Here is an 11,681-nt window from a genome sequence, read left to right on the forward strand (position 1 = left end):
GTTTTCAATAAAACATTACATTAATTTTAATCGCTAATATCACAGTGGTCAATTAATAACCATTTTGAGTTTTTTTCCGAGCAAGTTTAGCCGAGAAACAGTATATGTATGGAGGCCATAATTGCTCTACTTACTGAGACCTATTGGGTAGCAGCTTGAGTTTGTTTATTTTTGGTGTCATTGTACATTAAATCATGAAATGACAAGATGATAGAAAAAAGTAAGGTGCAATGAGGGCCCATACATCAGGGTTGGTTTGATATATATCGCTTGATATATATCATCGATATATATCGCCGATAGATATATTTTTGGGTCAAAAGAATCGATATTTTTGAAAAATATATATTTTATCATTCTGTTTTCACCTTACAACTATTGCCAAGTCTAAAAATACAAAATAACACCTAAAATGATCAAATATCAAATACTTGTATAGGGGCCTATTAGGTTTACCCAACACAGATAAACAAAGACAGCCAGACCCAGGAGGTGACATTGGCTAGACCAATTAATTATTGTTTGAGTGGAGAAGAGTTTTTCAGATCTAAATTGTATTCTTTCATCCCAGTACAGTACTATCTCCCTAACCTGATTATCTCATCTCATGTTAAACTGTTGTATTTTATTGCCTTATTGGAAGACCAGCCTGTTGAAAACTCTTTCTTTGAACTTCATAATCCATGATTTTAAATTGAACAATCTGACACTCAGAAACAGAATTGTAAGCACATTACACTGACTCACGGAGATGACAGAGTATCTCATCATTTTCTGTAAAAATCTTTCAATGAATAGCTTTAAAGGATTCTGGTTCAGTATAAAATATATAAATAAGATGATACAACTCTGACTGCTAGTGTTGAGTGTGTGTTTTCATCATGTGGACTGGTTCACATAGGGTTGGCATTGTTCCCGGGATAAATTGTTTTTCCCAGGGCAGCGGAAAAAACTGGTAAAAACCGGGAACAACTGGTAAAAACTGGGAACAACTGCGGAATATTATAACTCCGGAATTTTTTATCGAAATATTTTGCTAAACAATGAAATTTAATAAAATTGGAAAATTGGATTAAACAATTGTGTGACTCCATATTTATATCAATCAATAGCAATAGAAATGAAATAGTGTTTAAAAGGGGGAAAAATTAGAAAAAATCAACACCCAAGATATGGGCGAACGTTAAATAACGATGAGCCTTTTACAGTCCAATAATAGAACTGTTTTGACGTGTATTGTTTAGCACTTTTCCTTAGTGCAGATCAAGCTGCGCAACAGGCTTGAAGTGGAGAAAGCTTCCAAACTGGTAGCTTGATACCAAAACCTAAAAACAATTTCTTTAGGGTATGTTTTGGCCGAATACGAGGATAAACTTTTCTTAGACAATCAATTCTCAATACTCTAACCCGTTGGTTCAGTTCACCGGTCTCCACTACTTGGCATTATCTTCATGTGTTTTCATTTTTTAATTATTTTCTAATTGTTGTATTATGCTTACTGTCATGTTTCACACATATAAATTTTGCTTTTCATTCAATATTACTATTTAATATATGTGAATAAACAAATATTATCTTGTGATCTGGTCTTTTCATTCAATATTTAGTAAATAGACCAATTATAAAAGTTATGCGCTTTCTTAGCCTGTGTACTGTTAAAGAGCCATAAAGAAGCTCTATGACAGCTAATGGTATAGTTGTATTGTTATTCTTTGCTTAAAGGTTGACTTGCAACAAAATTCACATTACAGTTATTGGGTATCAAAAAATTCACCATGTCTTACTCCGTTGTGTTGTAGGTGCAAAATATGTGGAAATGTGATTACAAGCTCTTAAAAGCTCAAAAACGAACAGTTAATTAATCAAATAATTTCTGCCACACTTTTCGATTATCACAAGTGACCAACAGGCTTGTCATGATTATCAGACAATGATGTGTACTCTTTCGAATTAAGGTTAAAAAATTAAACAAATTTTTACAGTAAGTTATAAGATATCAGTGCTAAAAGTGACAGCATTACATTGACAATAAAATAGACGCATAAGAACAATAGACACGGTTTTATTGAATGCGTGAAGTATATTTGTGAAAATTCGACGAACGAAGTTGCATGAAAGTGTAAACAGAAACCCTCTTGTACAACTACGTCTCATTTGAGCCGTTTTGGAAAGAGATTCTAATCTACGGCGGTTTTGTGATGGCTGCGAGTAATTGTTCATTTTTGAGCTTTTAGGAGCTTGCAATCACATTTCCACATATTTTGCACCTACAACACAGCAGAGTAAGACATGGTGAATCTTTTGATACCAAATAACTGTAATGTGAATTTTGTTGCATGTCAACCTTTAAGCATTAGTCAACTTGTCAAAAAAGACATTTTTTAGTTTTTCCCGCTTTTTCCCCACTTCTGGACGGAAATGAGTTTTTCCTGGGGCGGTAAAAACCGGTATAAACTGGCGGTAATAACCGCCATGGGAAATACTATGCCAACCCTGGGTTCACAGCAAGTTGAGAAGTCGTCTCGGTGTGGTGAAGGCTGGGAAGCTGGTGTTTGTTTACAAATACCTAAACTAGACAAGAGTAGGACATTAGAACATGCTTGGACTATCATAGTGTGTATTTACTATTTGCACTATTTTGTTTGCACTTTGCATTAGTGTCATGATTTCCAATCCAATGTTTGACGAACATTTTCATATTTATAAATATTATTATTATTATACTAGGCCTACAATAAATCAAGTGTTTGGTATTAAACATTGCTGACTGGTCCCATACAACCTATAAAATACATCAATCACAATGTAAGCACCGTACAAGTTCAACCTAGCTTCAAATTTTTTTCAAAAATGTCATTTGTTTTAAAAATATCATAAATATCAATAAATATCATGAATATCAAAAATATCAATAAATATCATGATATATATCAGTGATATGATATTTTTAAAAATATCGATATTTTTGCCAACCCTGCCATACATGCAGTAGCATGGCTATTCGAGGCGCAGACCCTGAGTTAACAGATGAGATGTTAATGAAGAAAACATGGATAGTCTAAAGGCGTGGTCACACGAGCACCGAACCGACGTAGGATCGGTTCGGAGGCTGGTTCGGTTCGTGGCACATGTCACATGGCATCCGAAGTCACTTCGCTTCCTAGATACCATACGTATAGAGACAGGACACGGTTTCATTAGTAGTTGTTATGTATTTGAGTTAAATATTTCTATTGTAAACAAAAAACTTTGAGGAACAATTATAAATTATAATTACACAGCAGATTTATCAGAAGATCGTTCAGCTGCCCAAAATAAATCACTTGATACAAAGATTTTGCCAACCCTTCCCATCAACATAATTATATTTTTTTATTAACATATGAATGTTTTTCTATGCTGAGTACATAACAAACAAAAACAGTCTTTATCATAGTACTGTGGTTTTACGTAAATAAATCAGTCAACGATAATTCATCAGGATGAATATGACACATTACTTATATTCTACACAAAAGAAAATCACAACCATTCCCTTACATTCATGCAAAACTTAAGTGCAACATCTTACATTTATGCAACACAATCACAAGTTCGGATGAACCTTGTCGTAAATTGCTTCATGATGTTTATTTAACGAAATAAATGTATCGTCCCATTTCTTTTTCAACTTTACTCACACGCACAAAAGTAGAAATGTAACACGTGCTCGCTAGAATTCTAGAATTTTAACCAGCCAATAAGAGCAAGGGTTCGGCCACAAAATTTCGAGCAGTACCGAAATGGTTCATCTCGGCTAGAAATGTTTTCGGCCGAACTTTTTACAGCTGATAGCGACGTCGTTTTGCGTCATTTAGTTCGGTTCGGTGCTCGTGTGACCACTCCTTAAGCAAAAGAAATCAGAACAAATCCATTCCAGAGAGTACAGCAAGTACTGCTTCAAAGCAGGCCTAAAACCACAATAACCATCAATTTTCCTTAGCCAAATTGGCAAAGAATTCCATGCTGATGACACAATAAGCAACCCGTCTATGGCCACCAGTAGAGGAGGGGGGTGAAGAGGTAATGAAAATAAAGAGTGACGAGTGTTGTAATCTGTTGACAAGTTAGTTTGAGATTTAAATTGTGTGAATGCTAATAGACATATTCTTAGTTGGTATAGTTGTTGTATAGGCAAAACACAAGATCTTTTAAACAAAATAGTTGATGGAAAATAACAGTTTTTATAATATATTATAAACAACCGCTTCTTGATGACCAAAATTTTGTTGAAGTAGCTCATTGGTGTTAACCAGGGACTTGCAAAAAAGCTGTATTTTGCTTTTTATGCGAAAATTAATTCAATAAATAATATAATATATATTATGCGAAAATTATATGAATTGTGCAATAAAGTAGCGATGTTGATTATGAAGGGAAAACGCCGGTGAAATGCAATTGGCTACTGAAGTATGAACCAGGCATCCATTGGTCACTTCCAAATGGAATGCCATTTTATAATCATATTTTTGTTAATAAAGGTAATATTGAAGAAAGGCTATCAAGTGCACAATGATGAGTCAGAAAGATATGCCTGGGTTTAACTCGGGAATAATCTTGTGTAAGATACATACATTGGTTGCTTGGTTTGACAAAGGCCATTGCTAGATACTAAAAAGTTTACACCAAACATTTGAACAGACTTACATATATTATGTTTTTATATTAAAACGAGCATGTGACATCTTTAATAGTTTTTATCTTAATGTAAGAGTGATGGGAGCATTTAACATTGTGTACATAAGATGTTCATAATATTGAAGGGAGTGTATATCCTTGTGTACCGAAGATGTGTAAGAATCAGATAATATAATAGTGATCGAAGAATTTAACATTGTCTACAGAAGATGTACACAATATTGAAGGGAGTATATAACATTGTCTACAGAAGATGTGTAACAATCAGATGCTATTGAGGAAAAGCCTGCTATCACACTAGTAGACCATTTTTTATCGTTGTGTTTTGGTATTTTGTTGAAGAATATTTCGGATATGTGGTACCTTGGGATGAAATACATCTTTGTGGTACTATCTACTATCTTGGCGATTCTCCATACGACTTGACCTTGAACTTACGCTTTGAAGAAGTCTATGACAGTGATGATTGCTATCGACTATGTCTAGTCCAAAATGACGGACATTGTGATACATTCAGGTATGATCAGACTCGAAGCATTTTGTTCTCAATTTGTTTTTTAAATTTAATTTCTGCTGGCCTTTGCTCAGTCAATATCTATTTTGTTAGCATCAGTTTTGGATTCTCTGATCCCTCGACCTGCCTCATTCCTAAGAGCAATGGTACGCTGCCACTCAGCAGTTACAACCAGGAAATATCTTCGACATCTGACACAACCGTCTTACCGCATGGTATGTGTTGTTACTTTACTTCAGGTCTTCATTTTCAGTGTATTGTAAATTAGTCTGTCAGTTTTGGAACTCAGGTTACTAAGCTGTCATACCAACATCAAATGGTCTATCACAATGCGAAACCATGTAGAATGCTTTAGAATACATTATAGAATGCGCATAGTTCCTTAAAGGTTTCAACAGCACTTAGCTAGCTTGTGTTTAAATTAATTGAAATATCAATAGCATTATAATTTCGCTTATTTAAGCTATTAGATGATTTTAAAATAAACATGGACAAGATAAGTATTAAAGCAATAAAAACCTTTATTTATAACAACCTGGCCAGTAACCCAACAATAATAGAGCACACAACCCCAACTCATGTTCACTGGTCGGGAGCTTCAGACCACTAGCCTTAAAAATTACAGCATAATCTTTTTCAAATAATGAATTTTCTATAACACCTACTAGAGGCCAATATATTCGTTCTAGTTTTACTTTCTCTCTGTAATATCAAGGAACTTTTCATCTCGAGGTAAAGAATTACTTGTCACTGAAGGACATCTATAGCCACAGGACAAAGTATTATAACCGCCGCTTATAACTAGTGATTTCACAGTTCTGGATTTTATCCAATCAATTATGCTGAATTTCCATAACCTGGTTTGCTTTTAATGTGAAAGTTCTTATTTGTGTAAACTTGCCTAAATGAGCCTTTAATTTTTGCATGAGACCGCTTTGCAGTGAATTGCAGCATTTTAATTCACGGTTAAGTTTGTTATTTCAAGGCTAAAATTCATAATTCGGGTTTTCAAAGTATTTGTGTCTGTTACATCTGTAATGATGAGTTCATGCAAATTTGGCACAACAAGCGCATTTGTACCAACATTTTGATGATGCGGAAGCATTAAAAGCAATCAAAGTTTAACTGCGTCACCTCGGTTCAAAGATTTTATCAAAAAGTTTTCTGACGAAACAAATAAACATAATAATAAGGTACACATATCACATCTGCATCGCTTCTCTGCTGAGTGCCTTTTCTCTAGTCACAGGTCAGCTTCTGAAACGCAAGCATCCATAACAAGTGATGAAATCCTGCCAGAATAAAGATAGAGTTATCATTATGAGATTCCTAATTCTTCTTCTGACAAACTTTTTTTATAGAATTGGTAGAGCTTCAAGAATTCCAAAAATCACCAGACAACTCGATTTGATATTGCAAATAGGCGATTCGCGATATACTGAGAAAAATGTATATATGTATTTATACGACATATGTTAAAAAGAAACCGTTTTTTGTTTGTGATAATTAGAAATATTTATTTAATGAATGCTCGTGTGTGGACAAGCATGGAATGAGCTTATGAAGCTATTGTAAGACTAGAAGGCCTTTTAGTTCCAGTATCGCTGAAAATCGTCAGGTGTGAGATAAATCATCATTGAATGATTATATCGTTAATATCAATAATCATCATTCATGATAATGTATTCAGATCGCTTGCCTTTAAAATCACCATCCAACAATTAAATCACCATGTGATACTCTACTTCTGGGACTGCGCGAGTGATAGAAGCAATGTTTCTATTGGCAGGTATCATTGTGACTGCCATGCCGGACTACATTCAAGCGACTGATGAAGAATGGCGCAGACGAGAATGTGACAATTACTACTTTAATGGAGTAGGCACCCTGCAAGACTGCTACACACTCTGTAGAATGGAAAACCGTGGCCACTGTTTCTCTATCAGGTGAATTTAAGTAAACTGACTAACCTGGGGTTAAATGTCAGAACAGTTCATAATCGACTGCTACGAGAAAACTTATTGGCTGCGTTTCCTTTCAACCATTAGGTCGAGATGTAGTCGAAGATTTAGTCTGGGTAACTTATATTTTAATATAAATTTGGCTCATGGCCATCAGAAGTTTGCCTAATGTGTTAGTCATGTCAAAATTCAAAAGTTTGTATCAGCAAGTATAGATACATTTCTATCATTTGAGATTTCGTTTGTTGTATTGCGATATTTGACTGCCAGGATGTTTCAATAATGAAATCGAGAAAAAGTTGATCACAGCTAAAACACTCAGACCAGAAAAACATGCTCAAAAATGATGTCAATAATCAAACTTTCTGTTTGTAAGTGACACAAACATACAGGTGTCTCATCAGCATGGGGTACTTACAAGCTTACACAAAATTTGGAGGAGGACAATGAGTAGAAATTTTAACCATTCTAACTTTAAATCCTTTGGAATTTCTATAGCAGTGTATCTGAGGCTACGTTTGAAGTTTTATTCCAACAATCATGTGCAAAGTAAAATTAAAATATTTGTCAATTTTGTAACACTGCAAGCAACTTGAAAGTGATAGCCAATTTTATAACGAGAGGGACAAACAAGAACTTTGACTATTGATGTCATTTTTGGAATAATATTTATCTAAGCATTTCAACTGCGAATCAATTTTGTCGATTTTAATCCTAAAATATCAAAACTTTCCGAAATTCTTTTTTAATCTGACGTGACTAATCCATCATGTAGCTATGGGTAAGCTTGAACTATTATTTTATTTTTTTTGTTTTGTTGCTGTGCTGTAATGTAATACCTCATCACAGCATACAAATTGAACTCAACTTCAGGTGTAAGGACAACTATATTATATATGGAGGCACGATATTAGGTTATATTTAATTTTTGAATGTACCATTATCTCCACACAGATGCTCCTAAAACATAAACGCTATCTTATGTAAATTTTACATAATGTAAAGAGTTCATCTAAAGTCTTTGCTTTGTATTACGCAAAAAAATTCCATACAACTTGAAGCGTCAATTTCATGGAAGTGCTCGATTTTTATTTGAATACCGGGACTCACATAGTTAGCGTTAATAATATCATTTTTCCTTTTGCTGAATTTGGGAGAGAAAATGGTGTATATGGATATCCCTATTATATAAACTTGTACCTTGGCAGTCTAGTCTGAGAGATCATCAGGTATGCCGATAAAGCAAAGAGAGTAAGTAGCTGCACAATTATTCAGAAATACGTAAAGACTGTCAATTGGTGCAGGTGTTAGATTGTTAGTCTACCGAGCTGAATTTCCCGAATTAGACCTTTGTGAAATCTTTTATCGTAACCTCTAACCATGATTTCAGACAAACAGACAGAAAGACAAACACCGCTCTTACTATACTAAATATATATTCACTAAATATATTTAACAAATATGTATAGTGATTATATATATGTATTAAATACATACAAATATATATTTATTAAAAGATATATATTTTTGATAAATAGGTATATTTATTTTATATATTTATAGAGTATTTGTATATTTTATATTTATATAAATATACAAAAAATATTTATGTTTTAGGAACATCTATTATGCTTGCTGTTTATATGTAAACTAGACATTCTCTATTACATTAGTGTAAAAATATGTCTTCTTTCCATGTCTACTATAATTAACAATCTTTTGTTATTACTTTTACAACTTTGTGGAATTGTACAGTAATTATTCTAATACAGTTAAGGCCTAATTTACTTACATTAACATTTTTTTAATCAGCTTCGTCCCTTGCGTATCTGGGTATTGCTGTTCAACTAGTTATGTTTTTTTCTGTTGTAGCTACAGTTCCTCCGGAACTATCTGCTCCTTCTTCCCAGATAATGGAACCACAGTTCTGCTTGATATAATGGGGAGTAATGAACAACAATATGAAACTTATTTCTTTGTTTCCAATGGTAAAATAAAATTTAACATCTCTATTAGTGTCTATAGAGTCTATATTATCATCTATACTATCATCTATACTAGCATTTGTACTAGAATCTATACTAGTGTCTATATTAGAGTCTATATTAGCATCTATGCTAGAGTCTATATTAGCATCTATACTAACGTCTATGTTAGCGTCTATATCAGTGTCTATATTAGTGTCTATAGAGTCTATATTATCATCTATACTATCATCTATACTAGCATTTGTAATAGAATCTATACTAGTGACTATATTAGAGTCTATATTAGCATCTGTATTAGCGTCTATACTAGCGTCTATGCTAGAGTCTATATTAGCATCTGTATTAGCATCTATACTAGTGTCTATATTAGCATCTATATTAGCGTCTATACTAGCATCTATATTAGAGTCTATATTAGCATCTGTATTAGTGTTTATACTAGTGTCTATATTAACGTTTGATAGACCTTTCACTCTGCTCTCATAAGTGAAATGTGTAATTGGCTTTAGGTGGCTTCCATAGTAGGAATTTTGTACATGTTTTACTTTTAAAAGTGCAACAAGTACATAAAAGTGCACGTATTTAATCAAAGTCCATTCTCACTTATCTGCAAACGTTAAGTATCTAAAATGGGTATTTATTCCATGGTTTGCAAGCCAAGAAAATTGCTCTGAAATAAGCAATCTTTAATAAGCAATTTTCAATAAGCAATAAGCAATTTTCAATAAGCAATGAGCGATCTTCAATAAGCAATTTGCAATAAGCAATTTTCAATAAGCATTGAGCGATCTTCAATAAGCAATTTTCAATAAGCAATGGACGATCTTCAATAAGAAATTTGCAATAAGCAATTTTAAATAAGCAATGAGCGATCTTCAATAAGCAATTTGCAATAAGCAATGAGCGATCTTCAATAAGCAATTTGCAATAAGCAATTTTCAACAAGCAATGAGCGATCTTCGATAAGCAACTTTCTATAAGCAATTTTCAATAAGTAATTTTCAATAAGCAATCTTCAATAACTGATCTTCGATAAGCAATTTTCAATAAGCAATCTTCAGTAAGCAATCCTTACTACCGTTCTCAATGACATTTCAGACTACTCTTCATTGAACCTTCCATCGGATGCTCTTTATTTCAATAAAACCATCTACCACCTCGGTTCAGATTGGTTTGAGGCTCCCATGAACCTCGTCTCTTATGGAATAGTTGACACAGACAATTGTTACCAGCTGTGCATGGTGTACAATGATGGGCACTGCGATACACTCAGGTTGTCTACTACCGTTATCATGACACGTCTGTTTTCATCTTGCTTTTATCCTATTCACTGTTCCTTTGAGTATGGACATATGGTATTTTAAACACTATATGTCAAACCATTTATTTGATTTTAGAGGCTAACTGTTGCCCTTTGTATGCATACATATATATATTTATACTAGCTGTGCCTCCCGGCATTGCCCGGGTATTAAAAATCAGCTTATAAACAATGAGATGTGATGAGAGTTGCCTACTACTTGCTATTAGCCTGGCACATTGCCAATGGAAAATGGTATTGAAAATCAACTTATAAACAATAAGAAGTAATGGGAGTTGCCTGTCATTTGCTGGCAGGCAACTCCTTAGCAAGTGGCAGGCCATTGCCAAGTGGCCTGGCACATTGCCAATGGAAAATTTCTCTAAGCTTGGCTTCTAATGACGCTACGCCATGACGATGCGTCAGCCAGCGTTGTCCAGCTACAGCTATTCTAATAATAGCTATAGCCGGAATGCAGACACACGACACACAGACTTTGAAATAGATATATATATATATATATATATATAGATATATATATATATAAATATATATAATAGAGGAAATATTAGGAGTAAAGTTACTTTTCAGTAAAAGCGCTACAAAGCTGTTTGATTTGTAGTGGTTTGATTTTAGTCAAGCCGCGCCTAAAGAGTGTATCACGCTAAACAGATTTGTCACGCTTTTACTGAAAATTTACTTTTCTCCTAATATTTCTTCTATTCTACATATACATATATACATTTGAGTAACACAAAATTTATGGTTCTTTTCATTTTAATTTAGTCCCAAAGTTTAACAACTTTTTTGCTTTGTTGCAGTGTCACACAAACATCTTCAGGATTGACATGCATTCTTCCAGTGCACAACGAAAGCCTTTCTATTGGTGATTACCAGCAGATTTCACATGTTTCATCTGGAACCTATTTTTTTCCAAATGGTTAGTGTGAATGACGAACTTTTATAAAATTGTCAACTGTTTCTTATTTTTATCAGATTATGTGCCTTATCATTTTAGCAATCTTAGATTATTCGCGCACTAAGTAGTCTAAATATTTGCGTAAGAAGTATATATCATATATTAACATAAAAAAAGTAATAAAGTCTAAATGGTATCATTTTACTGAAAATATGTGACAGGTTACGCCACAATGCCTGGTTCTCTCCTCATGTCTGAAGTCCTATGGCATAAAGCAGGAGAAGACAATGTTCAGGTGACAGGAGCAGATGATCCAGACGAT

The sequence above is a fragment of the Watersipora subatra genome, chromosome 10, assembly GCF_963576615.1.
Source record: "Watersipora subatra chromosome 10, tzWatSuba1.1, whole genome shotgun sequence".
NCBI lineage: Eukaryota > Metazoa > Bryozoa > Gymnolaemata > Cheilostomatida > Watersiporidae > Watersipora > Watersipora subatra.